At 52.5% G+C, this 11,167-nt stretch overlaps 1 long non-coding RNA gene across 1 annotated transcript; it reads right to left on the bottom strand.

Annotated features, from left to right (window-relative positions):
• Positions 1–3,569: 3,569 nt before the first annotated feature.
• On the bottom strand, positions 3,570–10,942 carry Gm33827. The gene is made up of 3 exons (XR_378357.2): positions 10,549–10,942; positions 6,512–6,663; positions 3,570–4,913 (listed from the first exon to the last, which is right to left on the bottom strand). It is a non-coding gene; the product is annotated as a predicted gene, 33827 (long non-coding RNA).
• Between the last annotated feature and the right edge of the window lie 225 nt (positions 10,943–11,167).

Here is an 11,167-nt window from a genome sequence, read left to right on the forward strand (position 1 = left end):
AGGTGTGTAGAGGACAGAATGTGGGCAGGGCCTCACCATGTCCTCCCAGGGGACCTTGCAATGGATGCTCCCATAGCAACAGAGGCCTTCATCTCAGATCCCACTGGAAGAGGCATCCAGCCTGAGGTGCTAATGAGCACCACAGCTGTAGGATGGCTGACAGGCGTTCCTGCATGCCATGCATCATTGATTGACCCAGGGCTCCTGAAGCCCGAACAACTCACTTGTCCTCAGACTGTCCCCCTTAAACCCATGACACAGGTGAAGAGCCCTAGGCTCAGAGAAGCAAGGTGACTGGCCCATAGCCACACAGCTTGTAAATTACAGGGCCGGGGTTTGAGCTGAGTTGTGTGACATCCATCCCTGAAAGATTCAAACCCAAATATGCCTGACCATAAAGGTTCTCAGCTGCCATCCTAGCAGGCACACATGCAGGGAGAACAGATACCCATGCTGTAGAGGGCCCCGCAGAGCAGGGCCAGCTTCAGTCCTCTCAGCACAGTGGCTGACACAGAATCTCAGAGGCCCTCCTAATCCACTGTGCCCTCCGCTGGTGGAAAAGAGCCTGAGGACCACTGGGTTAATGGAGTCTCTGGGATAATGGAGTCATCCATTCTGGGAGGGCACCGTTCTTCTATGTGTATATGTATGTATATGTGTATACATGTGTGTGTGTGTGTGCCCTACTGAGTGGATGTCTTTTCTCCACTCTGTGCTGCCAGGTCAGGACAAGGAGAAACAGACACCCAGGGAATGACTGACTGGCCTATGGGGTAGCCAGGTAAGAGAGACAGTCCAGTCACCCATGGGCCTCAGTTTCCTTCTCTGAACAGTAGCCCCCTCTCCAATGCCACCTGAGGAACCACCTGGGAGGATGACAAGCCAAGGCAATGCCTGATGCCCTTCAGGACCACAAGCCTCAGGAGGGAGCTGGTGTTGAGCCATTATCCCAGGCCCAGTGCTGTACCCAGGGTGCTCTGCTGCAGCAGGTGGTGCTGCGGGGGCCACCCAGCTCCATCCTCATGCTTAGCAGGCTGAGGAGGGACTAAGGGGCAGGATAGACATTATCAAGTGGCTCTGAGCCTGGGCCCTCCTGTGTCCTTGTGTGGAGTGCCCTGCCCCCAGTGCCTGTGCAGTCCACCTGTGCGGAGTCTGAGAAGCAAAGCCATCCAGATAGCTGGAGGCCAGCCTGTGCTGGGAACTCTGAAATCGCCTGACTCGTGTGTGTGTGTGTGTGTGTGTGTGTGTGTGTGTGTGTGTGTGTGTGTGTGTATGTGTGTGTGTGTGTGAGAGAGGGAGGGAGGGCTTGAGTGAGCTTGGATGAGCACCCACGGGGGCTGAATGGAGCCATCTTTCTCTTGGCTTCTCAAAGTCACCATCTGGGTGGGGACAGTGGCTGGAAGGATTGGGTCCAGAATGCTGCCTATTGTCACTCACCCCAGCCCTTCCCCTCCCCTGGAGAGTAGTAGGACTATGGGCAGTTCACAGAACACCAGAGCCTACCAGGGTGCCTGGGTGTGGGACTCTAGGGTTTCTTGAAATGCTGCAGGCCCCTGTGCCCCTCCCATCTGGCTGGGCTGGAGCAGGGCCAGGGCTGCCAGCTGGAGATGAAACGGCGCTGGGCTCTGGGGTGGGGATGGGAGAGTAGGGTCTGTGACCCGCCAGGCAATGGGAAGAGTGGAGTCTAAATAAATCACTAACGGGACAGAGAATTCCTTGAACAGACATCTATGATTGTGGACGGAGGGGAGCAGAGGGAAGGGAGCTTCGGGTGAGCCACCATGCAACCCCTCACTCTCACACTTCAGGGCCTGCGACTGTCTGGGGGAGGAGGCTCGGTTGGGGGACCCTCTGCCCAGGGGCCCCTTGATCCTTGCGTGAGAAACTCTGACAGCCCGTGTGGGTCTGAGGGGAGGGAGGTGATGAGAGCTGCATCCTGCTCTGGGCTGGGCGTGTGCCAGAGATAATATCACAGGGCTGAGGAGCAGTGGATGGTCTCCCAGACCCCAACACCCCAGACTCTCACCCAGCCCGGGACAGAGAGGTAGCAGAGGCCAGCCACATAGCCTGTGAGGGGCAGTTGGGTCCTACCTACTACTGACTGGCAGGATAGGAACAGAGACAGCCAGTTTGGGTAGGGGGGCAATGGGAGGTTGGTGTCTGAAGGTCATTCACTTTGCCCCTCCTCTCTGGTTCCTTTCTGAGTCTGTTCCCATATCTTGAAAATGGAATGCAAGAGACCCCAGTCATATCTTAAGGCTTCCAGGGCTTCCCTGGGTGGAGCAGTTCCTGTTTTAGTGGCAGCTCCTGGGGCAGGTTATGGCAGCTGCTGGGTAGATGAATAGATGGGTGGGTGGATGAGTGGATGGATGGACGGACGGATGGATGGATGGATGGATGGATGGATGGGTGGGTGGATGGATGGAAGAGGCTGCAATCCAAGCATGAGGGAGACCAGGTCCTGAGAGGAGAGAAAGGGCTCCATTGCCTCAATCCACAGAGACCTTCATAAACCCCGCCCCTCACCGATTACAAAGGGGCCTCAGTATGCCCTTGAGGGCCCTGAGGGGGCACCCAGGCAGGGGCTTGTGTCCTCTGTGGCAGAAGAGGAAACAAGAAAATTCTTGGCACCAGGTAGCCTCCCAGAGCCAGTGTGACCTCTGTTCCAAGGGCACGGGCACCATCAGCCCGACAGAATTGCCGATGAAACCCAAGGAGGATGGGCACAGAAAAAAAGGGCAGCCAGAAGCGGGACTTGGGAATCTGGCTACTAGTTGATCCCATCCAGGCTCTGTGTGCTGACTCTGGACACATAGCACAGCCATTCCCCCAGCTGAGGGTCTGGGTGTGCTTGGTCCCAGAGGGAGCCTGTCCTGTCTGCTCAGGTTCCTGTCCCATCTCTGACTCCATCACTCCTTAGGAAGCATGTGGTGGTGGTGGTGGGGGGGGGGGATCATGCTACTGCCAATCTCTGTGCTAGGAAATGTTCCCTTGCCCTGGGAACCACACTGTTTAGCACATTTCCAGACTCACCGACCCCTAACCACACACTCAGACTCTGGGTTCCCTGCCAGACCACAGAACCACCCGCCCCACCCAACCCCCAAGGCTCCCTGGCTCCCCCATGAGGTGTGGGAAAGTGCTGCTTGCTCTAGAGCTGTGCTTTTACCACCTGGGGTCTTTGGCCCTGTACCCCCTCCTCAGAGCCAGTGGAGTAGGGTGCTGAGGTGTGTACCCCAGAGGATGTGAGCATCTTGAAGTTCAAAGGAGAAGAAAACAGCCAGCCTTTGGATGCTGTTCAGAATGCTAATGAAGTGGGCAGGAAGGGCCAGGTGGGCTGTGTAGGCCTGCACAGAGCACTCCTGACTGTCCCATGCAAATCCTCTCCCCCAACGAGACAACCTTGGTAAGTATGACCTGCGCCAGTTGCTCTTGTGAGTGGGATCCTGATCAGGGACATTGCCTGGCACCTTCTCTGTGGAGATGTGGTGGGAACACTGGCCATAGGACACTGCCTCTGACTGCAGGAATGGAAGCATCTGAAGGGGGTGGGGGATGGTATGGAAAGCAGAAGTCACTCATGGGCCCCCTCTACAGGGCATGGAGGCCCCTTGTCAGCTTCCTCTTAGCATCTGTTTTATTCATGCCTCTCAAAGCACGGAGGCAAGATATGTTTTCTCTGATTTAGAGATGAGGACACCAGATGCTGAAGAGATTAAGGCATTCACCCAGGGCCATAAAGCCAGCAGTGGACAGGGAAGGACCTTCAGCTCAGGTGTAGGAGGTTAAAATTGGAAGTCCTTTTCAGCGTTCCCAACCTCCCTCACCACCTCCTACCCCCACCCCACAGGAAGTCTCTAAGAAAGACTTTCTTAGGAGAAGAGACTTGACCCTGACACCTCCACTGGACTCAACAGGGGACATCTTGGCATCAGGGCACTGCCCCCCACCCCCAAACAGGCCCCATCACTCTGGTGAACACCCAGGACCGCCTCGAATATATTAGCAATGCCCTGAGCCTGTAAGAACAATGGATGGGTTCCAGGTCTATTTATCATCCCTGCTGCACCTGAAGTTTGCCTGTTGCCTATAGCTTTGCTCTTCCACAAACAGTTCAGCACACTGGGGAGCTAAGGGAGCCCCCAGTGACAGCTGAAGCCCCCAGGGTCAGCCTTTACCTGAAGGCAGTGGGGAGCCATGGAGCATGCCCACCAGGGAGGGGCAGGGAGAAGCCTAGCTGTGGGCTCTGCAGTGACTTTCCTAAGCAGCCAATGGCCTTGAGCTCAGGCCACTCACACACTCAGGTTCCTGCCCACCTAGAGGGGGACAAGGTATTAGTGATGAGTTTGTATGATTAGGTTTTAGTAAACATCATCTTCTCCTTGGCTGTTTCAGATCCCATCCTCTTGGGAAACTGTTATAGTTTGGGACCCAATTAGCACAGCTGTCCTCTCATTTGGGGTCACAAGATGCATTAATGTGGTCACAGTCACTTGCACGTAACAGGTCTGTCGTGGCTGCCTATGGTGGTGAGGAGCGGCTTCAGGGCTACTCCCCTCTTGAGCGCAGTGCCACTGAGGTGTAGGACCATGCATGCCCTTGGCATCAGCATGCCCTTCAGACCCAGCCAGGTAGGCTGTGGTGGGGGTCACAATGCTTGAACAGGTTAGAGCCGGACATCACCTGAGAAAAATTCTTCCCACCATCAGTAAACTCCAAGCGAGAGATTTGGTCTTCAGGGGCACATGAGCAGGGGTGGAACCGTTTTTCCACCATGGTCTTCTTCAGTAAAGAGTCAGGGTCACCGGGGAATCGTTCGTCGGATTCTTGTGCTGTTTGTCTGAGCAGGGACATCTTGAATCCATTCTCAGGCACCTTGGCATTCCTAAACATCTTGTCAGGACACAGAGTCTCTGCAATAGATGAAATAGTAGGCAAAACCTTTTTTTTTTTTCTCAACAAGGACACTCCATATTGTATAAGGAGGGCCTCACAAGTTCTATCTGCCCTGGTCAACCCAAGAGGATGCTTAGCCTTGCTTGCTTGGACCTGAAAAACTTTCTCTGTCAGCAGATCTTGTGAGTGTAACCACGGAGGCCCTCATCCCAGGCAGCCCCATCATCTGGGTGCCTCTGTCTGTGCTTCCCACAGCTTCCCACTGCCCAGCCTGCACACCTCCCCTAGCGGGCCTCCTCACACGCTGGGGAAGCACTCCTGCAGCAGCCGAGAAGCTGGAAGGGGCCGGGAGAGCGAGAGTGAGGCCTCTAAAGAGACAAATGTGGTGCTGCCCTAGGCCTCTGCAGCTGGATAGCACGTGGCGATGCACTCCCCAGGCATGCAGTCCGGAGGAAATGAATCCAGCAAGGCTGCAGAGAGCGGCTCTAGGGATGAACGCTTAGAGCCTGCAGACTCTCAGCCAGCCTTCCCCAACCTCAGCCAGCTCTGTGCTCAGCCCCTCTCGGGATGTGAGAAAGCTTGAGAGGAACCAACCTTCGCCTCTTTGTGACTTCCTCCCACCCAGCTCTTGAGTGCATCCTTGGATCATGCAGGACAAGTCACACCAAAGGCAAACTGAGCTCCTGTTTACCCTTCATGCTCTCCTAATCATTGCTCCCCTGCTTTCTTCTCCCACTCATAAGCTCCAAACCAGGAGCAGGAGGCTGGTACCCAAAGACTATGGATGCAGCGGAGGAGTGACTGAGGCTGGGCACAGAGACATCGTCTAGCTGCTTGCCGCCTGTGAGGCACAAGTCACATATCCCAGTCCCTCTCCCTGCCATCCCCTCAAGAGACAGGTATACCTTGCCCTCTGATCTGACACTTTGCTGTTAGCATTCCTTTGTCTCACAAGAATATTCTTTCTTTCCTTTGAGCTATGTCTTGCTATGTTGCCCAGGTTAGCCTTGAACTCCTAGGTGTAGGGATCCTCTGGCCTTGGTCTCCCTGAGTAGCTAGAACTATGGGTGACTTCACCCTTTCCTCTGGGTTTTCCAGCTCCTGGTTCTCAGGTCTTTCCTTCTTGGTCCCATGGGAGACCTCAATCTTTTTCTTATCTCTGAAGGATGCTGGTGGCTCAGTTTGACCTGAATCTCAGAATGGCTTCTCCCATCAGCAAGCTCTCTCAGGAACTGCTGTGTGCATGTCTCGCAGCTGTCAACATTACCGGAAATTCTGGGTAGTGTTGGCAGAGTCGCCACCTTTTCCCAGGGAAATCTGGGTTCCCTTTTGGGGTCCTGAGTCTTGTTAGTAAAATAATTTTAAAATGGCCTCAAAAAGGAAGCTCGAGGACAATTTTATTAGAGAAAAAAAAAAAAACCCTCAAGCAGAGTAAAACTGCAAGTCTTGGCAGCTGCCCAGAGGAGAAAGGAGAAGAGAGAGAGAGAGAAAAAGTCATACAATTTAAATTAAGCCAGCCTGGAGGACAGTCACATGGTAGGCAAACGGCCACATGGTCGGGAGGACTTCAGAGCAGATGAGAACTTTGGAACCACGCACCGGGCAGAAAACTTACTCTGGTGTCGATGAGCATCGGCGAGGATGGAGGATCGGAAACCGGAAGGGAAAGCTCGCCTTTCTGAGCTCTGGCTCAGACCAGCATGCACGCGCTGGAACTCACGGAACTCACAGACCTGGCAGAGGCTCTGGAGAGACTACACCCGGGGTCTGGGGGGGGGGGGGGGGGAGATTCCGGAAGGAAAGATACAGTATCTCATTAGAGGGGTAACTATTTCTCCTGTCTCTTCAGCACAGGTTAGGGTAGATTCACCTTCCTGAGGGGTGGCCCCTTGGTCAGGTGACTAACCCACCCAACTGAATGTGCTTGAAATGTTGGGTCTCCACCCAAGCCAGAGCAACAGCTTCTCCCCAATGGACCGCACCGAGCTCTGAACAAGATCACTCTAACATTAGCGCCTCCCTCTCCTGTCCAGGGTTAATCCTACCTTGAGCTCTCAGTGTGTGTACCCCACCTTCCCTGTTCTCTAGACCCCACTCCATCCCAGGTAAGAAACCATGTTTGCCTGCCCATTGTGGCTCCCCATCTACACATCCACCTCGGCGTCCTCTGCCCTCCCCTTTCCTCACTCTTCCTTGTTTCCAGCTAAGATCTCATATAGCTCAAGCTTGCCCTGAAGTCTCGTACCCAAGGACGACCCTGAATTCCTAATCCTCCTGCTTCTGCTTCCCAAGTGCTGAGACTGCAGGTGAGCACCACCACGGCTGGCTTGTAAACACACACACAAAACACACACACAGAAGCTTTATTGAGCTTGCTTGTCTTAGTCCCGGCTACCCCTGCCTTTGGATTGGAATCGTTCTACACTTGGATTTGCTGGGACAAGATTACCACCATTTCCTTGACGAAGGGTCTCTCTATGAAGTCCAGGCTGGCCTTTAGCTGCAGATCCTCTGGTCTCTGTCTCTCCTAATTTTTAGTGATTGCCCCAGAAGTTACAACATGTGTCCTTAATATATTTATGTGCATATTATATGCATACAGAAGTATATCTTTATCAGGGTCTACCTAGCTTTAGTGAAGTGTGTTAGATAATATCCGGGGATGTTACAGCAATGTGCTTCCAATTCTTTCCAAATCTCAATGTTATCAACATCCAATGTTCTCAGTATACAACAGGCAGACAGGCAGGCAGGCAGGCAGGCACGCACGCACGCACGCATGCACGTACAGGAATACAGACACGCACGCACGCATGCACGCACACACAGGAATACAGACACAGTATCTTAACTCCAGTCCCAGGCGTCCTCAGATCTTCAGTCCTTCCACCTGTAGAGCTTCCTTTGCCACCCCCACCCCCACCCTCCCCTGCAGATCTCCTCCATTGTGTCCCTGGAGCCAGCGCATTCTCAGCGCTTTGGTGTGGTCCAGTATCTGTGCTTCCCTTGTTTTGGAGATACTGGCTATGGATTTTTTAACTGTACCACAGCCCTTCAAGGCCAGGCAGCTTTTGTTAAGGGCTGCTGACAAGATTTCTCCCTATCTTGGGCTTTAGTGAGTCTGGCTACTCTGTGCCCAGGCTTGGCTTTCTTTCTGTTTGTCCCAATTAAGGTGTGCTGGGATTTTTAGGTTTTAAAATTTGTCTTTTTAAAAATATTCCCCGTTGGGAGGTTTTGGGCCAATTTGTATTAAAATCGCCCCTTCTGCCTTTATCTCCACTCTTCTCCCTCTGAGGCTCCAATTACATAGGTTTGGAACTTTAGATCTTACCTTCTGGGTGTCCAGCATTTTGTTTGCTACTCCCCCCACCCAACCCACCCACCGCACCCCACCCGCTGCCTTTCTTCAAATTATGTAGTATCTATCAGTGCTGACCTGTCTTCAGAGTCACTTGCATTTTTTTCTACATTTCTTTTCTTCTTTTTTTTTTTTTTTTTCTTTTTTCTGTATTTTACTGTTGATCCAACCTGGGATTTTTCAATTCCATTCTTGCACTTCAGAACTCTTTGTAGTTCCGTTCAGTTCCGTGGACATATATGGTGATCCCTATCTTTCTGTTGGGAATCCCTTTCTCTTTAGCCATTGCAATTTCTCTTTCCTTTATGTCTTTCAGCCAGGTTTTTTGTTTTGTTTTGTTTGTTTTGTTTGTTTTGTTTTTGTCATATTTTTAAAATATCTATTGCCGACATTTATTCAGACTCCAGGTCAGCTGCCTCTCCAACCCATCTATTTCGCTTCAGTTTGATTTCTAGATCTTGTAGTAATCCCCCCCCCCCCACACACACACTTCTTTTTCTCTGTCCTTCCTTCATTTTTCCTCCCTTCTTTCTTGCACTGATGACTGTAGACTGCTGTAGAGAGAGCCACTGTGCAGGCCACCCTCTCTACAGTGGGCAGTGGTGACTGTCCTATGGACAGTGCCCATCGTTCTGACGTGGCCCTCTAGAGTCTCCTTGAACCCCTAGAACTTGGCTGTCAGCCCAGGATCTGGGAAGTTTATGTTGAGAATCTGGCATCCACTTCTCCAGAGCCACTTGTTCCTGTACTCTCACCTGCCTTTCCCAGTGTTTTATCAGCCCGGTGATCCTGCCCTTTGACCTTCTGCTCCTAGAGCCAAATACTGGACACTGGTCGGGAAGTTCCCTCTGCCTATTACAGGCAGTGGGTTCCTTTACTCTCCCCAGTCCAGGGCACACGGTTGGCCAGTTAGGTTCGTTCTTGGGTCCCTGACTGTTTTTGTCATTAGGCCCTTCAGCATGTGGCTGTGGAGGCCAACAGATTTGCTCTAGGATTTGGGTGTGAGGCCTGCTGTAGCTCTTTCACCTGCAGAGTCCCCCTTCCATGGGTCCTAAAGGGGTAAGACTGCATTTTCTACTTATCCGAGGCTTGGGGGATGGGGTTACCCCCTTTTAGTAGCAGATGTCCAATAACAGACTTTCTTTGACTTCTATCTTTTTAAATATTTCCGTCTTCAATAATTGTATTGAAAATATTTTGCTCCTATTTTGTAATTGGCATGTACCAAGAGGTCCGTGGAGTCACTACAGACGCCTCCCTGTGCTGCCAGCCACCACAATCAACAAGTCACATGCAGACACTGGCTGGCCTTTTTTTTTTTTTTTTTTTTTTTTTGAGGTGCTGCTGTGGATGAAGCTCACACTCAGGAGTGAACCGCTCCGCCACTGAGCCGTATCCCCACTGAGCCATATCCCCACTGAGCCGTATCCCCACTGAGCTGTATCCCCACTCAGGGATTCCTTTACGATTGAAAGTCTCCTGTCCACCCCTAAGGCTAGAAGTTATTTTTGTTCGTAATATTGGCTAAATAAGCCGATGCCAGGACTGCATCCTTCCCCTTCCTGCTTGTTCCTGGGGCCTGGCACGTGCTAAAGCCAGAAGCAGAGGGGCAGGCAACTGGGAATGGGCCAAGCGAAGTGAGCCAGAGCCTCTCTTGGCACAGCGGCTGCCTGCAAGGATCTGGCAAGGAAAACATCAGTGGGGCTGCAGGGGGCTCTGCTTCCAGGATTTGAAGTCCCCTTCCCTCTGCCTGATCCTCCCCAGGAACGGGGCAGGGAGAGGGGGGTGGGAGGTGTGGTGTGTGTTATGAGAAAAACATGGAAACCAATTGAGAGGGGGGAGGGCCTATGAGGCAGGGTCTACCCAGGGCACAGAACTGGAGGACAAGACAGGTGGGACCCAAAGCTGAAACGAAGGCTGCTGCGTTTCGCTCTGGATGGGGAGGGGGCGGGGGAGGGAGGTAGTTGGAGAGGAGGGGAGAGGGTTGGGCCAGGGGAGAAGGGCAGGAGCGAGTTAGTGAGCATCTGCGAGTAGGAACTATTCTGTATTACTGGGCCACGTTTCATTTTCACTCTCAAGCATATATATATTTTTAAATCCTAAATAAATACAAACTAAAGTTTATAACTCTTCTACAACCATAAAAAGCAAAGCAAGCTCGTAAACTAAACCACACAGGAGTAATACCGCAATTAAAGTCATATCAACAATATTAACGTAATGTGGTGGGTGATGTTTTACTGAAGCCAACCCTTCCTCCCTCTGTGACTCTGGCATTCCGACACGGGGCTCACCAGCCTTCCGCAGCCCACGCAACAGGCGCCAGGGACAGCATCCTCTTCTTCTGAACTTGGGATTCCATTGTTTGGGCGGCAGCCTGACATCACTTCTACCTCACACAACAGGAATGCTTCATCCCGTGGCCGTGGCCTGTGGCTTGAGTCGTTGGGCCCCTGCTTTGTCTCTGTTGGGGCCGTGAGAGCCACTCCCAGGGCAGAGAGAAGAACAATCCAGGGAACTGGAAGTGCCACAGTGTCTCCAAGGCCAAGTGTGTGCTGCAAAGCCAGGCTTCGTGGAACAAGAAAGGGATGTGGGAATTCTGACTATACAGAGCCTAGGGGAAGATTTTGTGTGGAGAGCAGGAGATGGAGAAGAGAGAGGAGAGAGGAAAGGGGAGGGGAGGGGAGGGGAGAGGGGAGGGGAGGGGAGGAGAGGAGAGGAGAGGAGAGGAAAGAGCAGGAAGAGAAGAGAGAGGCTGTTTTGTTGTGTTTTGTCAAAAAGAAAAAGAAGGCAGGGATATGTTTGGTGGAAGCGTGGTATGGTGTGGGGGAAGGGAATGTCCCTGCAGGCCAATGCTGAGGTATCCCTTACCTCTGAGGTACCAGTCACATGATAGTAAAGTATAGAATAGTT

Source organism: Mus musculus, chromosome 7 (genome assembly GCF_000001635.26).
Source record: "Mus musculus strain C57BL/6J chromosome 7, GRCm38.p6 C57BL/6J".
NCBI classification, from domain to species: domain Eukaryota; kingdom Metazoa; phylum Chordata; class Mammalia; order Rodentia; family Muridae; genus Mus; species Mus musculus.